Source organism: Oncorhynchus gorbuscha, unplaced genomic scaffold, assembly GCF_021184085.1.
Source record: "Oncorhynchus gorbuscha isolate QuinsamMale2020 ecotype Even-year unplaced genomic scaffold, OgorEven_v1.0 Un_scaffold_706, whole genome shotgun sequence".
NCBI lineage: Eukaryota > Metazoa > Chordata > Actinopteri > Salmoniformes > Salmonidae > Oncorhynchus > Oncorhynchus gorbuscha.
This window is the reverse complement of record NW_025745774.1, coordinates 253,981-274,131: the sequence shown is the minus strand read 5'-3', so window position 1 is coordinate 274,131 and position 20,151 is coordinate 253,981. Positions and strand designations below refer to the sequence as shown.

Sequence of the window (20,151 nt, the reverse complement as noted above, 5' to 3'; positions counted from 1 at the left end):
CCTTCCTCTACCCTCAACCATCTATTACTGATGTCCTTCCTCTACCCTCAACCATCTATTACTGATGTCCTTCCTCTACCCTCAACCATCTATTACTGATGTCCTTCCTCTACCCTCAACCATCTATTACTGATGTCCTTCCTCTACCCTCAACCATCTATTACTGATGTCCTTCCTCTACCCTCTCCCATCTATTACTGATGTCCTTCCTCTACCCTCAACCATCTATTACTGATGTCCTTCCTCTACCCTCAACCATCTATTACTGATGTCCTTCCTCTACCCTCAACCATCTATTACTGATGTCCTTCCTCTACCCTCAACCATCTATTACTGATGTCCTTCCTCTACCCTCAACCATCCCTCTACCCTCAACCATCTATTACTGATGTCCTTCCTCTACCCTCTCCCATCTATTACTGATGTCCTTCCTCTACCCTCAACCATCTATTACTGATGTCCTCAACCATCTATTACTGATGTCCTTCCTCTACCCTCAACCATCTATTCCCATCTATTACTGATGTCCTTCCTCTACCCTCAACCATCTATTACTGATGTCCTTCCTCTACCCACAACCATCTATTACTGATGTCCTTCCTCTACCCTCAACCATCTATTACTGATGTCCTTCCTCTACCCTCAACCATCTATTACTGATGAACAGTTTCCGGTTCCGGTTGGAGCGAGTGGTCGCATCTGCACTTCGCTCCCGCGGGTAGTATAACTTTTTCATTATATTTCATTATATCACAACGGTTTGATTTGTCTAATCTTAGCAATTTCTTCTCAGCTAGCTACATAGCCGTCTTTGTATCAAAGATAATTGCGTAATTATCGTATTTCGCCGTCCTAACGTAGTCTTCACTAGCCAGCTAGCTAACGTCCACTGATTAGCTGCACTGGAGAAACTATTACACTCAACTGAACGACTTGATTAGTGTAGTGTTAGCTAGCTACATAGCTGTCTTTGCTGTCTTCGTATCATCGTATCCAAGATAATTGTGTTGTTTAGGTTTAGAGTGTGTAGTCTTAGAGCGATTATCTTAATTTACCGAGGTTAGCTAGCCAGCTATTTGTCGTCCTTAACGTAGGTGACTCTGCTAGCTAGCCAACAGCTAGCCGACGTCTACCGAATAGACTCACAACCCGGTCGCATTCACAGGTAGTATCACATTTTCACTTCATTTCATTACAGTACAACGGTTTGATTTGTTTGATCGTAGCTAGCTACTTAGCTAGCTACATAGCCGTCTTTGTATCAAAGATAATTGTGTAGTCTAGAGCGATTTTCTAGGTTCGCTAGCCAGCTATTGTCGTTCTTTTAACGCAACGTAACGTAAACAACACTGCTAGCTAGCCAGCTAGCCCCCGAATAGCAACACTGCAGAAACTATTACACTCAACGGAACGACTTGATTAGTGTAGTGTCAACAACGCACCCACTGCCAGCTGGCCTACTTCAGCAGTACTGTATCATTTTAATCATTTTAGTCAATAAGATTCTTGCTACGTAGCTTAACTTTCTGAACATTCGAGACGTGTAGTCCACTTGTCATTCCAATCTCCTTTGCATTAGCGTAGCCTCTTCTGTAGCCTGTCAACTATGTGTCTGTTTATCCCTGTTCTCTCCTCTCTGCACAGACCATACAAACGCTCCTCACCGCGTGGCCGCGGCCACCCTACTCTGGTGGTCCCAGCGCGCACGACCCACGTGGAGTTCCAGGTCTCCGGTAGCCTCTGGAACTGCCAATCTGCGGTCAACAAGGCAGAGTTCATCTCAGCCTATGCCTCCCTCCAGTCCTCGACTTCTTGGCACTGACGGAAACATGGATCACCACAGACAACACTGCTACTCCTACTGCTCTCTCTTCGTCCGCCCACGTGTTCTCGCACACCCCGAGAGCGTCTGGTCAGCGGGGTAGTGGCACCGGGATCCTCATCTCTCCCAAGTGGTCATTCTCTCTTTCTCCCCTTACCCATCTGTCTATCGCCTCCTTTGAATTCCATGCTGTCACAGTTACTAGCCCTTTCAAGCTTAACATCCTTATCATTTATCGCCCTCCAGGTTCCCTCAGAGAGTTCATCAATGAGCTTGATGCCTTGATAAGCTCCTTTCCTGAGGACGGCTCACCTCTCACAGTTCTGGGCGACTTTAACCTCCCCACGTCTACCTTTGACTCTTTCCTCTCTGCCTCCTTCTTTCCACTCCTCTCCTCTTTTGACCTCACCCTCTCACCTTCCCCCTACTCACAAGGCAGGCAATACGCTCGACCTCATCTTTACTAGATGCTGTTCTTCCACTAACCTCATTGCAACTCCCCTCCAAGTCTCCGACCACTGCCTTGTATGACCCCCCATAGATAAAGGCTCTGTGCCCCCCATAGATAAAGGCTCTGTGCCCCCCAGAGATAAAGGCTCTATGACCCCCCATAGATAAAGGCTCTGTGCCCCCCATAGATAAAGGCTCTGTGCCCCCAGAGATAAAGGCTCTGTGCCCCCCATAGATAAAGGCTCTGTGCCCCCCCAAGAATGTTCTCGTCTCCACCCATAGATAAAGGGTCTGTGCCCCCATAGATAAAGGGTCTGTGCCCCCCATAGATAACGGCTCTGTGCCCCCCATAGATAAAGGCTCTGTGCCCCCCCCATAGATAAAGGCTCTGTGCCCCCATAGATAAAGGGTCTGTCCCCCCCATAGATAAAGGCTCTGTGCCCCCATAGATAAAGGCTCTGTGCCGCCCCCATAGATAAAGGCTCTGTGCCCCCCCATAGATAAAGGCTCTGTGCCCCCCATAGATAAAGGCTCTGTGCCCCCCCCCCCAGAGATAAAGGCTCTGTGCCCCCATAGATAAAGGCTCTGTGCCCCCCCAAGAATGTTCTCGTCTCCACCCATAGATAAAGGGTCTGTGCCCCCAGAGATAAAGGCTCTATGACCCCCCATAGATAAAGGCTCTGTGCCCCCATAGATAAAGGCTCTGTGCCCCCCAGAGATAAAGGCTCTATGACCCCCATAGATAAAGGCTCTGTGCCCCCCATAGATAAAGGCTCTGTGCCCCCCCAGAGATAAAGGCTCTGTGCCCCCCATAGATAAAGGCTCTGTGCCCCCAAGAATGTTCTCGTCTCCACCCATAGATAAAGGGTCTGTGCCCCCATAGATAAAGGGTCTGTGCCCCCCATAGATAACGGCTCTGTGCCCCCCATAGATAAAGGCTCTGTGCCCCCCCCCCCCATAGATAAAGGCTCTGTGCCCCCCATAGATAAAGGGTCTGTCCCCCCCATAGATAAAGGCTCTGTGCCCCCCATAGATAAAGGCTCTGTGCCGCCCCCATAGATAAAGGCTCTGTGCCCCCCCATAGATAAAGGCTCTGTGCCCCCCATAGATAAAGGCTCTGTGCCCCCCAAGAATGTTCTCGTCTCCACCCATAGATAAAGGGTCTGTGCCCCCCATAGATAACGGCTCTGTGCCCCCCCCCATAGATAAAGGCTCTGTGCCCCCCATAGATAAAGGCTCTGTGCCCCCCCATAGATAAAGGGTCTGTCCCCCCCATAGATAAAGGCTCTGTGCCCCCATAGATAAAGGCTCTGTGCCGCCCCCCATAGATAAAGGCTCTGTGCCCCCCCCCCCCCCCCCATAGATAAAGGCTCTGTGCCCCCATAGATAAAGGCTCTGTGCCCCCATAGATAAAGGGTCTGTGCCCCCCCCATAGATAAAGGCTCTGTGCCCCCCATAGATAAAGGCTCTGTGCCCCCCATAGATAAAGGCTCTGTGCCCCCCATAGATAAAGGGTCTGTGCCACCCCCCATAGATAAAGGCTCTGTGCCCCCCATAGATAAAGGCTCTGTGCCCCCCATAGATAAAGGCTCTGTGCCCCCCCCCATAGATAAAGGCTCTGTGCCCCCATAGATAAAGGCTCTGTGCCCCCCCCATAGATAAAGGCTCTGTGCCCCCAAGAATGTTCTCGTCTCCACGCATCAATAATCATTTATTTGACAAAATCATGCAGCTCCATTTATATCTTATCTTCCCCTTGTACAGCAGGTCACACACAGGAACTCACAACTCTACACGGTACAGTATTATGGTGACAGGTTATCCGTCATGGTATTTACCGTGAGCTCGGTATTCAACGTTCATTACATGAGTCAAATATCGGGACCCACTTCTTAAGTAAGCAGCTGTCCGTGATCTGTTATTGCAATGGTCTCACATTATTCTGTATAACAAGTAAGAAAGAGAGATATATTTTATAGTTGTAAATGACATGGGAATGAAAGTAGACGATGGTTTGATGAATGACCGCCATTTTAAAACCCATTATTGTTATAATAGAGCAGAAAGAATATCTCACGGCTGGTGTACATACTGTAGCCTTCTCCACGTTAACAGCTGCTAGTGGTTACGAACTAGGCCAAACCACTTCAGTTTATTTAAGTACTTATTAACTTTATTTACAAATAACTTTATTGGCATATTGATGTGAAACAAAATGGAGCAGGCTTGTATGTTGTTGTTGTCACTTAACATAAATATATTCCATGAGTCCCTGAATGAGTATTGCTTCAGCTTCAATCAGAATGAGTCTGTTTCCCAAATGTAACACTAAGCCCTATATAGTGCACTCCTTTTGGCCCAAAGCACTATGGGCCGTTACCTGATTAATAAAACACAGGTGAGGATGAAAGAAGCAGATGACCCGGTATTATTTAATCAGTATTCTGGGCCGATGGTCTGTAATTTACACCGAAGCCCACAACACATAAATACTATAGAGTATTCTGGGCCGATGGTCTGTAATTTACATCGAAGCCCACAACACATAAATACTATAGAGTATTCTGGGCCGATGGTCTGTAATTTACACCGAAGCCCACAACACATAAATACTATAGAGTATTCTGGGCCGATGGTCTGTAATTTACACCGAAGCCCACAACACATAAATACTATAGAGTATTCTGGGCTGACGGTCTGTAATTTACACTGAAGCCCACAACACATAAATACTATAGAGATGCGTCTTCATGAAATCATCTTAAACCTAGACAAAACATTTTGGTTGTGACAAAGATCAATCTTACGTCATCTTTATTTCTTAAACTTTTCATTAAACTTGCATAATAAACATGCAATGAAACATAGTGAATTTTTCTGAGATGTTTGGTAGAACTTGTATATAAAGAGTTAACTCTGTTGCTGGATTGCATAAGAGCAGTATCCCCCCTCCCTTCCCCTCCCCTCTCCCCCTTCCCCTCCCCTCTCCTCCCTTCCCCTCTCCTCCCTTCCCCTCCCCTCTCCCCCTTCCCCTCCCCTCTCCTCCCTTCCCCTCTCCTCCCTTCCCCTCCCCCTCTCCTCCCTTCCCTCCCCTCCCCTCTCCTCCTCCCTCCCTCCCCTCTCCTCCTTCCCCTCTCCCCTTCCCCTCCCTCCCTTCCCCTCTCCTCCCCTCCCCTCTCCTCCCTTCCCCTCTCCTCCCCTCCCCTCTCCTCCCTCCAAAAAACCTGCTAAAAGAACAAGTGGGGAGAGAAGTGTCCAGAGTTCCATATGAAGAAGACCCCATATTCTCCTTCTCTCTCTCTCATCCTTCTCCCTCCTTTCTTCTCTCTCTCTCTTTCCCTCCCTTCCTCCCTCCCTCCCTTCCTTCCTTCCTTCCTTCCTCCCTCCCTCCCTCCCCTCCCTCCCTCCCTCCCTCCCTCCCTCCCTCCCTCCCTCCCTCCCTCCCTCCCTCCCTCCCTCCCTCCCTCCCTCCTTCACTCTCTATCATCCTTCATCCTTGTCTTATCTCCAACACACACACACTCCGTCCACGCTGTCTCCGAGACACACCATACACACAGCCTCCCATCATTATGTCAGAAACATCAGCCCCCGTGTATCAGTCTCCACATGATGTGCTGACGTGTTGCTGACTTGTTGCTGATGCCTTCCTCTTCCCTCCATCTTGCATAGCTCTGCTCAGACCCAGCTTGGTAAGGCACTGTTTCCTCATCATGTCCCGCCTCGGTCCACCCTCTCCATCCACTGGGCCTCCTGTATGTACTGTACAGTACTGTACATTCTGTCATTCCTGAGGCGCAGAGGACGAGCAACAGCCTTTATTCATTCATGTGTTCTCTGGAGGAACAAGTCCCACAAAGCAGTTTGGTTTCAGTCCGTTTTTCCCCCTCCTTTTCTTCAGCGTCTCCCCCACTACCCCCATCTCCTCCAATCAGTTTAGTTCGCTTGTCATCAATGTGGAATTATTAAAAGCAAATGTATGAAGCATTGAGTCCTCAAAGTCAAAACACAGCCCTGTGTTCCAAACGCACCCAGGAAGGACATTATACAGTTGACTAATCATGGTCATTATATTATTATGTACAGTGTCTGGAAAGCTTTCCAAACAGCGCGTGGGGGCTAGCTGACGAAGGAAGGTGACGAAACAGCCCCTTTCACATTGATCAGTAAGAAAGGACGAGTCTCTGCATCTGGATAAATAGATCAGCTGATCAGTAGTCAGTTGAATTGATCAATTGATTCATGAATCAGTTGAGCTGGTCTTCGTATTGTTTGCGGAAACAGTCTCCGGCAGGGAAGAATTCCCAACACCGCTCCTGGTACATCTTCCACACATACGACTCTGGGGGATAGAGAGGGAGGGAGGGGGGGAGGGGGAGGGAGGGAGGGAGGGAGGGAGGGAGGGGAGGAAAGGGAGGGAAGGAGGGGAGGAAAGGAAGGAGGATGTGAGGGAGGGGAGGGAGGGAGGGAGGAAAGGGAGGAAAGGGAGGGAAGGGGGAGGGAGGGAGGGGAGGAAAGGGAGGGAGGGAGGGAGGGAGGGGAGGAAAGGGTGGGGGAAGGAGGAAGGAGGGAGGGAGGAAAGGGAGGGAGGAAAGGGAGGAAAGTGAGGGAAGGGGAGGAAAGGGAGGGAGGGAGGAAAGGGAGGGAGGGGGAAAGGGAGGGAGGGAGGGAGAGGGGGAGGGGAGGAAAGGGAGGGAGGGAGGGGAGGAAAGGGAGGGAGGGAGGGGGATAGAGAGGGGGGAGGGGAGGGGGGGAGGAAAGGGAGGGAAGGAGGGGAGGAAAGGAAGGGGGAGGGAGGGGAGGAAAGGAAGGGAGGATGTGAGGGAGGGGAGGAAAGGGAGGGAGTGAGGGAGGGAGGAAAGGAAGGGGAGGGAGGGGAGGAAAGGGAGGGAGGGTGTGAGGGAGGGGAGGAAAGGGAGGGAGGGAGTTAGGGAGGGAAGGGGGAGCGAGGGAGGGGAGGAAAGGGAGGGAAGAAGGGGAGGAAAGGAAGGGGGAGGTAGGGGGAGGAAAGGAAGGGAGGATGAGGGAGGGGAGGAAAGGGAGGGAGGGAGTGAGGGAGGGAGGAAAGGAAGGGAGGGGAGGAAAGGGAGGGAGGGTGTGAGGGAGGGGAGGAAAGGGAGGGAGGGAGTTAGGGAGGGAAGGGGGAGCGAGGGAGGGGAGGGAAGGAAGGGAAGGAGGGGAGGAAAGGGAGGGAAGGGGGAGGGAGGAGCGGAAAGGGAGGGAAGGGGGAGGGAGGGGAGGAAAGGGGGAGGGAGGGAGGGAGGGAGGGAGGGAGGGAGGGAGGGAGGGAGGGAGGGAGGGAGGGAGGGAGGAAAGGGAGGGAGGGAAGGAGGGGTATCAGACAGTTGATTTAATATAACAAGTAGTGATTAGATGGCCACCATCCAGGATAATGTACCTCTCTCTACATTGCCTCTACATTGCCTCTACATTCCCTCTACAGTCACAAGTCAATGGTCTCTACTAACATACAGTAACTTCACTAAGGTTCAATGAACATGATAACCTGCACAAATGAGGTCTACGGGATCTGGAGATTTGTCTTTTTGGAGTCTTCGTATGTGTTGTAGTCATTTCCCTGGGGTTAAATGGTTCTCTTTCTGGTTTGTAGTCATTTCCCTGGAGTTAAATGGTTCTCTTTCTGGTTTGTATGTGTTGTAGTCATTTCCCTGGGGTTAAATGGTTCTCTTTCTGGTTTGTATGTGTTGTAGTCATTTCCCTGGGGTTAAATGGTTCTCTTTCTGGTTTGTATGTGTTGTAGTCATTTCCCTGGAGGTTAAATGGTTCTCTTTCTGGTTTGTATGTGTTGTAGTCATTTCCCTGGGGTTAAATGGTTCTCTTTCTGGTTTGTATGTGTTGTAGTCATTTCCCTGGGGTTAAATGGTTCTCTTTCTGGTTTGTATGTGTTGTAGTCATTTCCCTGGAGGTTAAATGGTTCTCTTTCTGGTTTGTATGTGTTGTAGTCATTTCCCTGGAGGTTAAATGGTTCTCTTTCTGGTTTGTATGTGTTGTAGTCATTTCCATGGAGGTTAAATGGTTCTCTTTCTGGTTTGTATGTGTTGTAGTCATTTCCCTGGGGTTAAATGGTTCTCTTTCTGGTTTGTATGTGTTGTAGTCATTTCCCTGGAGGTTAAATGGTTCTCTTTCTGGTTTGTATGTGTTGTAGTCATTTCCCTGGGGTTAAATGGTTCTCTTTCTGGTTTGTATGTGTTGTAGTCATTTCCCTGGAGGTTAAATGGTTCTCTTTCTGGTTTGTATGTGTTGTAGTCATTTCCCTGGAGGTTAAATGGTTCTCTTTCTGGTTTGTATGTGTTGTAGTCATTTCCCTGGGGTTAAATGGTTCTCTTTCTGGTTTGTATGTGTTGTAGTCATTTCCCTGGAGGTTAAATGGTTCTCTTTCTGGTTTGTATGTGTTGTAGTCATTTCCCTGGGGTTAAATGGTTCTCTTTCTGGTTTGTATGTGTTGTAGTCATTTCCCTGGAGGTTAAATGGTTCTCTTTCTGGTTTGTATGTGTTGTAGTCATTTCCCTGGGGTTAAATGGTTCTCTTTCTGGTTTGTAGTCATTTCCCTGACGTCAAATTATTGTCTTTTCTACAAATCTAACTGTGTGTTCAGAGAGTGACGGGGATAATGCTGGTGGATAATGCTGGTGGAGAATTATTGTCTTTTCTACAAATCTAAGTGTGTGTTCAGAGAGTGATGGGGATAATGCTGGTGGATAATGATGGTGGATAATGCTGGTGGATAATGCTGGTGGATAATGCTGATGGATAATGCTGGTGGATAATGCTGGTGGATAATGCTGGTGGAGAATTATTGTCTTTTCTACAAATCTAAGTGTGTGTTCAGAGAGTGACGGGGATAATGCTGGTGGATAATGCTGGTGGATAATGCTGGTGGATAATGCTGGTGGATAATGCTGGTGGATAATGCTGGTGGATAATGCTGGTGGATAATGCTGGTGGATAATGCTGGTGGATAATGCTGGTGGATAATGCTGATGGACAATGCTGGTGGATAATGCTGATGGATAATGCTGGTAGATAATGCTGGAAGATAATGCTGGTGGATAAAACGATACAGGTGTTTTCTCCTCTGAGACGCAGAGCAGAGCTAACCCCCTGGGGAGGAATACCATTGTTGTGTGAGTAGTGATGGGAGGGAAACGTCTATTTTGTGTCTTAAAATCACACCATATTCCCTTTATAGTGCACTACACAGGGAATAGGGGGCCATTTGAGGTGTATGCCTGAGACTTACCTGGCCTGTGTGCTCTGTCTCATCTTTGTTAATGAGATACATCACAAAGAAGCTGGAGAGCAAAACGGGACGAAAAACAGGAAGACATTTAGAGTTAACATCACTTCAGACAGATAGTTTCATACCCCATCACACACCCAACAGGAAGACATTTAGAGTTAACATCACTTCAGACAGATAGTTTCATACCCCATCACACACCCAACAGGAAGACATTTAGAGTTAACATCACTTCAGACAGATAGTTTCATACCCCATCACACACCCAACAGGAAGACATTTAGAGTTAACATCACTTCAGACAGATAGTTTCATACCCCATCACACACCCAACAGGAAGACATTTAGAGTTAACATCACTTCAGACTGCCCCCTCTCCTTTTCACTCTAGCGGTTCTGTCCCCTCTCCCCACTCCTTTTCACTCTAGTGGTTCTGCCCCCTCTCCCCACTCCTTTTCCCTCTAGCGGTTCTGCCCCCTCTCCTTTTCCCTCTAGTGGTTCTGCCCCCTCTCCACACTCCTTTTCCCTCTAGCGGTTCTGCCCCCTCTCCTTTTCCCTCTAGTGGTTCTGCCCCCTCTCCCCACTCCTTTTCACTCTAGCGGTTCTGCCCCCTCTCCCCACTCCAGCGGTTCTGCCCCCTCTCCCCACTCCTTTCCACTCTAGTGGTTCTGTCCCCTCTCCCCACTCCTTTTCCCTCTACTGGTTCTGCCCCTCTCCCCACTCCTTTCCACTCTAGCGGTTCTGCCCCCTCTCCCCACTCCTTTTCACTCTAGTGGTTCTGCCCCCTCTCCCCACTCCTTTTCACTCTAGCGGTTCTGCCCTCTCCCCTCTCCTTTTCACTCTAGCGGTTCTGCCCCCTCTCCCCACTCCTTTTCACTCTAGCGGTTCTGCCCCCTCTCCTTTTCCCTCTAGTGGTTCTGCCCCCTCTCCCCACTCCTTTTCACTCTAGCGGTTCTGCCCCCTCTACCCACTCCTTTCCAATCTAGTGGTTCTGTCCCCTCTCCCCACTCCTTTTCCCTCTAGTGGTTCTGCCCCCTCTCCCCACTCCTTTCCACTCTAGTGGTTCTGCCCCCTCTCCCCACTCCTTTTCACTCTAGTGGTTATGCCCCCTCTCCCCACTCCTTTTCACTCTAGCGGTTCTGCCCCCTCTCCCCACTCCTTTTCACTCTAGCGGTTCTGCCCCCTCTCCTTTTCCCTCTAGTGGTTCTGCCCCCTCTCCCCACTCCTTTTCACTCTAGCGGTTCTGCCCCCTCTCCCCACTCCAGCGGTTCTGCCCCCTCTCCCACTCCTTTCCACTCTAGTGGTTCTGTCCCCTCTCCCCACTCCTTTTCACTCTAGCGGTTCTGCCCCCTCTCCCCACTCCTTTTCACTCTAGCGGTTCTGCCCCCTCTCCCCACTCCTTTCCACTCTAGTGGTTCTGTCCCCTCTCCCCACTCCTTTCCACTCTAGTGGTTCTGTCCCCTCTCCCCACTCCTTTCCACTCTAGCGGTTCTGTCCCCTCTCCCCACTCCTTTTCACTCTAGCGGTTCTGCCCCCTCTCCCCACTCCTTTTCACTCTAGTGGTTCTGTTCCCTCTCCCCACTCCTTTCCACTCTAGTGGTTCTGTCCCCTCTCCCCACTCCTTTCCACTCTAGCGGTTCTGTCCCCTCTCCCCACTCATTTTCACTCTAGTGGTTCTGCCCCCTCTCCCCACTCCTTTCCACTCTAGTGGTTCTGTCCCCTCTCCCCACTCCTTTCCACTCTAGTGGTTCTGTCCCCTCTCCCCACTCCTTTTCACTCTAGCGGTTCTGCAGAACCAACAACACAACATTAAAGAGAGGGTGGAGGGGGAAGAGGACACAGTAGTAAACTAAACCTCACAACCCTGTCGCCTCTGACAGACTCTGGAGGCTGACTGGAGAAGACAGAGGGGACATTTGTCTCTGACAGACTCTGGACACTGACTGGAGAAGACAGAGGGGACATTTGTCTCTGACAGACTCTGGACACTGACTGGAGAAGACAGAGGGGACATTTGTCTCTGACAGACTCTGACAGTGTGGACGTATGTCTCTACTCACAGATAGTTGGCCAAGTTGTGCTCCTGCAGTGTGTGGGTTTCGAAGCCGTGAGGTACTGTGTCAAAGTAGTCGTTTCCTATTCCGCAGATGAAGCATTTGGTCTGCAACAGAAAGACAAATCTGTATGTGATGCTGCCAGTGTGATGCTGCCAGCCGACCTCATCTCTCTACATGTCTCTCAACACAGCTCAGATTCATCTCATTTTGAATTTCCAACGCCAGTGTTTAAGTCTATAACCAAATTCTACAATGAGGGAAGACACAGATCTAGAGCATCAGACTGTATAAGACAGTGGTTTTCCAAAGTCTCCTCAGATCCCCAGACGTTCTCCAATGTCTCCTCAGGTCCCCAGACGTTCTCCAATGTCTCCTCAGATCCCCAGACGTTCTCCAATGTCTCCTCAGATCCCCAGACGTTCTCCAAAGTCTCCTCAGATCCCCAGACGTTCTCCAATGTCTCCTCAGATCCCCAGACGTTCTCCAATGTCTCCTCAGATCCCCAGACGTTCTCCAATGTCTCCTCAGATCCCCAGACGTTCTCCAAAGTCTCCTCAGATCCCCAGACGTTCTCCAATGTCTCCTCAGGTCCCCAGACGTTCTCCAACCTCTCCCCAGGACCCCCAGATACTAACTGTTTAACTAGTCTCTGTTTCAGCGTTGTGGGGATATGAAGACCTGTTTAACTAGTCTCTGTTTCAGCGTTGTGGGGATATGACTAACTGTTTAACTAGTCTCTGTTTCAGTGTTGTGGGGATATGACTAACTGTTTAACTAGTCTCTGTTTCAGCGTTGTGGGGATATGACTAACTGTTTAACTATTCTCTGTTTCAGCGTTGTGGGGATATGACTAACTGTTTAACTAGTCTCTGTTTCAGCGTTGTGGGGATATGACTAACTGTTTAACTAGTCTCTGTTTCAGCGTTGTGGGGATATGAAGACCTGTTTAACTAGTCTCTGTTTCAGCGTTGTGGGGATATGAAGACCTGTTTAACTAGTCTCTGTTTCAGCGTTGTGGGGATATGAAGACCTGTTTAACTAGTCTCTGTTTCAGCGTTGTGGGGATATGACTAAGACCTGTTTAACTAGTCTCTGTTTCAGCGTTGTGGGGATATGAAGACCTGTTTAACTAGTCTCTGTTTCAGCGTTGTGGGGATATGAAGACCTGTTTAACTAGTTTCTGTTTCAGCGTTGTGGGGATATGACTAACTGTTTAACTAACTAGTTTAACTAGTCTTGTTTCAGCGTTGTGGGGATATGACTAACTGTTTAACTAGTCTCTGTTTCAGCGTTGTGGGGATATGACTAACTGTTTAACTAGTCTCTGTTCCAGCGTTGTGGGGATATGACTAACTGTTTAACTAGTCTCTGTTCCAGCGTTGTGGGGATATGACTAACTGTTTAACTAGTCTCTGTTTCAGCGTTGTGGGGATATGACTAACTGTTTAACTAGTCTCTGTTCCAGCGTTGTGGGGATATGACTAACTGTTTAACTAGTCTCTGTTCCAGCGTTGTGGGGATATGACTAACTGTTTAACTAGTCTCTGTTCCAGCGTTGTGGGGATATGACTAACTGTTTAACTAGTCTCTGTTTCAGCGTTGTGGGGATATGAAACTGTTTAACTAGTCTCTGTTCCAGCGTTGTGGGGATATGACTAACTGTTTAACTAGTCTCTGTTTCAGCGTTGTGGGGATATGACTAACTGTTTAACTAGTCTCTGTTTCAGCGTTGTGGGGATATGACTAACTGTTTAACTAGTCTCTGTTCCATCGTTGTGGGGATATGACTAACTGTTTAACTAGTCTCTGTTCCAGCGTTGTGGGGATATGACATCAAGCTTCTGCAGTTTCTTCCCCCCCTGTTGAGACCCTTTATGATGCTGACACACACTGCTGTGTGCTTTGAGTCACACACACACACACACACACACACACACACACACACACACACACACACACACACACACACACACACACACACACACACACACACACACACACACACACACACACACACACACACACACACACACACACACACACACACACACACACAGCTCTGAGTACGTACCTCCATATCCTCCTTCACCTGCTCCTGTTGATCTCTCAGTTCTCCAAACGCATCGATTATCAGACCTGGTGGAGAAAGGTAGAAGAAGAACCCAAGGCTCAAAGTTATGAGGACATCTAGACAGTCAGTCCTGTCAGTAAGACTAGACATCATGGGAGACAGAGACAGTCAGTCCTGTCCTGGACAGACAACACAGCCCAGTCAGTAATACTAGACATCATGGAGACAGAGACAGTCAGTCCTGTCCTGGACAGACAACACAGCCCAGTCAGTAAGACTAGACATCATGGAGACAGAGACAGTCAGTCCTGTCCTGGACAGACAACACAGCCCAGTCAGTAATACTAGACATCATGGAGACAGAGACAGTCAGTCCTGTCCTGGACAGACAACACAGCCCAGTCAGTAATACTAGACATCATGGAGACAGAGACAGTCAGTCCTGTCCTGGACAGACAACACAGCCCAGTCAGTAATACTAGACATCATGGAGACAGAGACAGTCAGTCCTGTCCTGGACAGACAACACAGCCCAGTCAGTAATACTAGACATCATGGAGACAGAGACAGTCAGTCCTGTCCTGGACAGACAACACAGCCCAGTCAGTAATACTAGACATCATGGAGACAGAGACAGTCAGTCCTGTCCTGGACAGACAACACAGCCCAGTCAGTAATACTAGACATCATGGAGACAGAGACAGTCAGTCCTGTCCTGGACAGACAACACAGCCCAGTCAGTAATACTAGACATCATGGAGACAGAGACAGTCAGTCCTGTCCTGGACAGACAACACAGCCCAGTCAGTAATACTAGACATCATGGAGACAGAGACAGTCAGTCCTGTCCTCAGTACAGCCAAGTCAGTAATAGACATAATGGAGACAGTCAGTCCTGTCCTGACGTAAACAGCCAAACCCTCCTCACCCTGGATGATGGCCAGGAGGATGACGATGACGAAGAAGAAGAAGGTGATGTCGAAGATGATCCTGTAGATCTCATACTCATCACCCGCTGGATCCTCGATCTGGTCACCGATGCCCCCTCCTGCCCGTACGCCCACGTACATGTGGAACATGTAACACTGGATATAGAGAGAGAGGGAGAGGGAGAGAGAGAGAGAGAGGGAGAGGGAGAGGGAGAGGGAGAGGGAGAGGGAGAGGGAGAGATAGAGAGGGAGGGAGAGAGAGGGAGAGAGAGAGACAGAGAGAGAGAGAGAGAAAGTAAACCTCCATAACAGTATTCTAGGACCAACATACAGTTGGGGATGACTAGGACATACAGATAGATATAGACTAGGACATACAGACAGATATAGACTATGCAGACATAGACTAGACAGATATAGACTAGGACATACAGACAGATATAGACTAGGACATACAGACAGATATAGACTAGGACATACAGATAGATATAGACTAGGACATACAGATAGATATAGACTAGGACATGCAGATAGATATAGACTAGGACATACAGACAGATATAGACTAGGACATACAGACAGATATAGACTAGGACATACAGATAGATATAGACTAGGACATACAGATAGATATAGACTAGGACATACAGATAGATATAGACTAGGACATACAGACAGATATAGACTAGGACATACAGATAGATATAGACTAGGACATACAGATAGATATAGACTAGGACATACAGATAGATATAGACTAGGACACAGATATAGATACAGATAGATATAGACTAGGACATACAGATAGATATAGACTAGGACATACAGATAGATATAGACTAGGACATACAGATAGATATAGACTAGGACATACAGATAGATATAGACTAGGACATGCAGATATAGACTAGATATAGATATAGACTAGGACAGATAGATATAGACTAGACATACAGATAGATATAGACTAGGACATACAGATAGATATAGACTAGGACATACAGATAGATATAGACTAGGACATGCAGATAGATATAGACTAGGACATACAGATAGATATAGACTAGGACATACAGATAGATATAGACTAGGACATACAGATAGATATAGACTAGGACATGCAGATATAGATACAGATATAACATGTGAAGACTAGGACTTCCCTACTGACTCAGTCCAATATCTCTGGTGACAGAGAGAGAGAGAGAGAGAGAGAGAGAGAGAGAGAGAGAGAGAGAGAGAGAGAGAGAGAGAGAGAGGTGCTACCCAGCCCCTAACCCATCTCCTAACCCAGCCCCTAACCCAGCTCCTAGCCCAGCCCCTAACCCAGCTCCTAACCCAGCCCTAACCCAGCCCCTAACCCAGCCCCTAACCCAGCCCCTAACCCAGCCCCTAACCCATCCCCTAACCCAGCCCCTAACCCATCTCCTAACCCAGCCCCTAACCCATCTCCTAACCCAGCCCCTAACCCAGCCCCTAACCCAGCCCCTAACCCATCTCCTAACCCAGCCCCTAACCCAGCCCCTAACTCAGCCCCTAACCCAGCCCCTAACCGAGCCCCTAACCCAGCTCCTAACCCAGCCCCTAACCCAGCCCCTAACCCAGCCCCTAACCCAGCCCCTAACCCAGCTCCTAACCCAGCCCCTAACCCAGCCCCTAACCCAGCCCCTAACCCAGCTCCTAACCCAGCCCCTAACCCAGCCCCTAACCCAGACCCTAACCCAGCCCCTAACCCTGCCCCTAACCCAGCCCCTAACCCAGACCCTAACCCAGCCCCTAACCCAGACCCTAACCCAGCCCCTAACCCAGCCCCTAGCCCAGCCCCTAACCCAGCCCCTAACCCAGCCCCTAACCCAGCCCCTAACCCATCTCCTAACCCAGCCCCTAACCCATCTCCTAACCCAGCCCCTAACCCAGCCCCTAACCCAGCCCCTAACCCATCTCCTAACCCAGCCCCTAACCCAGCCCCTAACTCAGCCCCTAACCCAGCCCCTAACCCAGCCCCTAACCCAGCTCCTAACCCAGCCCCTAACCCAGCCCCTAACCCAGCCCCTAACCCAGCCCCTAACCCAGCCCCTAATCCAGCACCCAGCCAGCCCCTAACATTTACATTTAAGTCATTTAGCAGACGCCCTAACCCAGCCCCTAACCCATTCCCCAACCCAGCCCCTAACCCAGCACCCAGCCCCTAACCCAGCACCCAGCCCCTAACCCAGCACCCAGCCCAGCCCCTAACCCAGCACCCAGCCCCTAACCCAGAAACTAACCCAGCCCCTAACCCAGTCCCTAACCCAGCCCCTAACCCAGCACACAGCCCCTGATCCAGCACCCAGCCCAGCCCAGCCCCTAACCCAGCACCCAGCCCCTAACCCAGAAACTAACCCAGTCCCTAACCCAGCCCCTAACTCAGCACCCAGCCCCTAACCCAGCACCCAGCCCCTAACCCAGCACCCAGCCCCTAACCCAGAAACTAACCCAGCCCCTAACCCAGCCCCTAACCCAGCACCCAGCCCCTAACCTAGAAACTAACCCAGCCCCTAACCCAGTCCCTAATCCAGCCCCTAACCCAGCACCCAGCCCCTAACCCAGCACCTAACCCAGCCCCTAACCCAGCCCCTAACCCAGCCCAGCCCCTAACCCAGTCCCTAACCCAGCCCCTAATCCAGCCCCTAACCCAGCACCTAATCCAGCCCCTAACCCAGCACCTAGCCCCTAACCCAGCCCCCTAACCCAGCCCCTAACCCAGTCCCTAACCCAGCCCCTAACCCAGTCCCTAACCCAGCCCCTAACCCAGCACCTAGCCCCTAACCCAGCCCCCTAACCCAGCCCCTAAACCAGCCCCTAACCTAGTCCCTAACCCAGCCCCTAACCCAGCACCTGGCCCCTAACCCAGCCCCCTAACCCAGCCCCTAACCCAGTCCCTAACCCAGTCCCTAACCCAGTCCCTAACCCAGTCCCCCCCTAACCCAGCCCCTAACCCAGTCCCTAACCCAGTCCCTAACCCAGCCCCCCTAACCCAGCCCCTAACCCAGTCCCTAACCCAGTCCCTAACCCTAACCCAGCCCCTAACCCAGTCCCTAACCCAGTCCCTAACCCAGCCCCTAACCCAGTCCCTAACCCAGCCCCTAATCCAGCCCCTAAGCCATCCCCGAGCTAATCCCTCTGCCTGCATCCCAAATGGAACACTGTCCCCTATATAGGGCACATCTTTGTCCTCTTCCTCCAGACCTGTCAGATCCAGAGAGGACTCCTTAATAGGAAGTAGCAGCAGAGAATGGACTAATGAAATGTCATGGGTGGCTGTTTCTGGGAGGATTAACGCAGAACACAGAGCATGATGTTACTGTCCCCTGTCTGTCAGTCACTCTTTAGGGGCAAAAACAGGCCCTGTCTGTCTGTCTGTCTGTCTGTCTGTCTGTCTGTCTGTCTGTCTGTCTGTCTGTCTGTCTGTCTGTCTGTCTGTCTGTCTGTCTGTCTTCTGTCTGTCTGAACTGTCTGTCTGATGTCTGTCTGTCTGTCTGTCTGTCTGTCTGTCTGTCTGTCTGTCTGTCTGTCTGTCTGTCTGTCTGTCTGTCTGTCTGTCTGTCTGTCTGTCTGTCTGTCTGTCTGTCTGTCTGTCTGTCTGTCTGTCTGTCTTCTAGAACACAGAACATGAAACATGACAGAATACAGAACATTAACAGACAAGAGAAGCTCAAGGACTGTCTGTCCAATAGGAGAGAGGTGTAACCTACACACCAACACACACTGTCTGTCCAATAGGAGAGAGGTGTAACCTACACACCAACACACACTGTCTGTCCAATAGGAGAGAGGTGTAACCACACACCAACACACACGGTCTGTCCAATAGGAGAGAGGTGTAACCTACACACCAACACACACTGTCCAATAGGAGAGAGGTGTAACCTACACACCAACACACATTGTCTGTCCAATAGGAGAGAGGCGTTGTACACACCACACACACTGGCTGAGAGGTGTAACCTACATATCAATACACACTGTCTGTCCAATAGGAGAGAGGTGTAACCTACACACCAACACAACTGTCCAATAGGAGAGAGGCGTTGTGGCTGAGAGGTGTGTCTTCTCCTGTTGTTTGGAACCAGGTGTGCTGTTTACTTCAGCAATATGAGATGGAAGGGAAGGTCCATGCAATAAAGGCTCTATATAATACGCTTTCTTGAATTTGTTCTGGATTTGGGGACTGTGAAAAGACCCCTGGTGGCTAAGTGTGTGTGTCAGAGCTGTCTGTTAGTTGACTATGCAAACACTTTGGGCTTTACAACACATGAATGTTTCATTCTGATGGGCTCGGATGGCTGTGCTGCTGCCAATACGACCACAATAGAATAGGTCATTAAAGGCATCGCTCAGCCCTGAGTCCCAAATGGCAACCGATTACCACTTTAGTGCACTACTTTAGGCCCATAGGACTCTAAAGTAGGGCACTATATAGGGATAGGGTCCCACAACCCAGATCTTTATTCCGTATCCATTACATCTGGGGCTAATTAGACCAGCCAATCAGCAGACCTCGTTCTGACACCACCTTTCTCTGGCTCACCGTGTCAGGGAATTACTAGTCAATTAGCAGCAGCATCCCAGCAACTAGTGTTTCATTAGCCTTTAGCTTAACGAACTGCATTCATCACAGCTCTGCCCGCGTCTGCACGGCAATCAGGTCGACACGAAGGAGGGTGAAGTAGTGGGATATAGAACCTCTGACTGAAATATCGACACGAAGGAGGATGAAGCAGTGGGATACAGAACCGCTGACTGAAATAGGGGGGTGCAGCTGTATGAGTGAGGTCAATCACAATTACAGTGACTAACACATTCAGAGATTACATTGTGTTGTTTACAATGAAGTCAGTGCTGATCTAGGATCAGGTCGTCCTTGTCTATATAGTCTGATTCAGTGGGCTCTAGAAGACAAAACTGATCTAGGATCAGGTCGTCCCTGTCTATATAGTCTGATTCAGTGGGCTCTAGAAGACAAAAATGATCTAGGATCAGGTCGTCCTTGTCTATATAAGCTGATTCAGTGGGTTCTAGAAGACAAACTGATCTAGGATCAGGTCCTCCTTGTCTATATAGTCTGATTCAGTGGGCTCTAGAAGACAAACTGATCTAGGATCAGGTCCTTGTCTATATAGTCTGATTCAGTGGGCTCTAGAAGACAAACTGATCTAGGATCAGGTCCTCCTTGTCTATATAATCTGATTGTAGATCAGTTTGACTACTCACTGTGAGCATGTTCTCCATGTCTATATAATCTGATTGTAGATCAGTTTGACTACTCACTGTGAGCATGTTCTCCATGTCTATATAATCTGATTGTAGATCAGTTTGACTACTCACTGTGAGCATGTCATCACACTTCATGTCCGGCGTCTCTCCCTCTTCTCCTCGATTGTAGAACTTCCTGAAGAAGTTGAACGCCACCACAGTGTAGAGATACACCACCACAGCCAGTAGTCCTACTGTCAGAACCAGCTGGAGAGGGAGAGGGAGAGAGAGCGAGGGGACGAGAGAGAGAGAGAGAGAGAGAGAGA

At 49.5% G+C, this 20,151-nt stretch overlaps 1 pseudogene; it reads right to left on the bottom strand.

Annotated features, from left to right (window-relative positions):
• Window positions 1–6,392: 6,392 nt before the first annotated feature.
• Window positions 6,393–20,151, bottom strand: part of LOC124019868 — a 52,223-nt pseudogene continuing 38,464 nt past the window's right edge.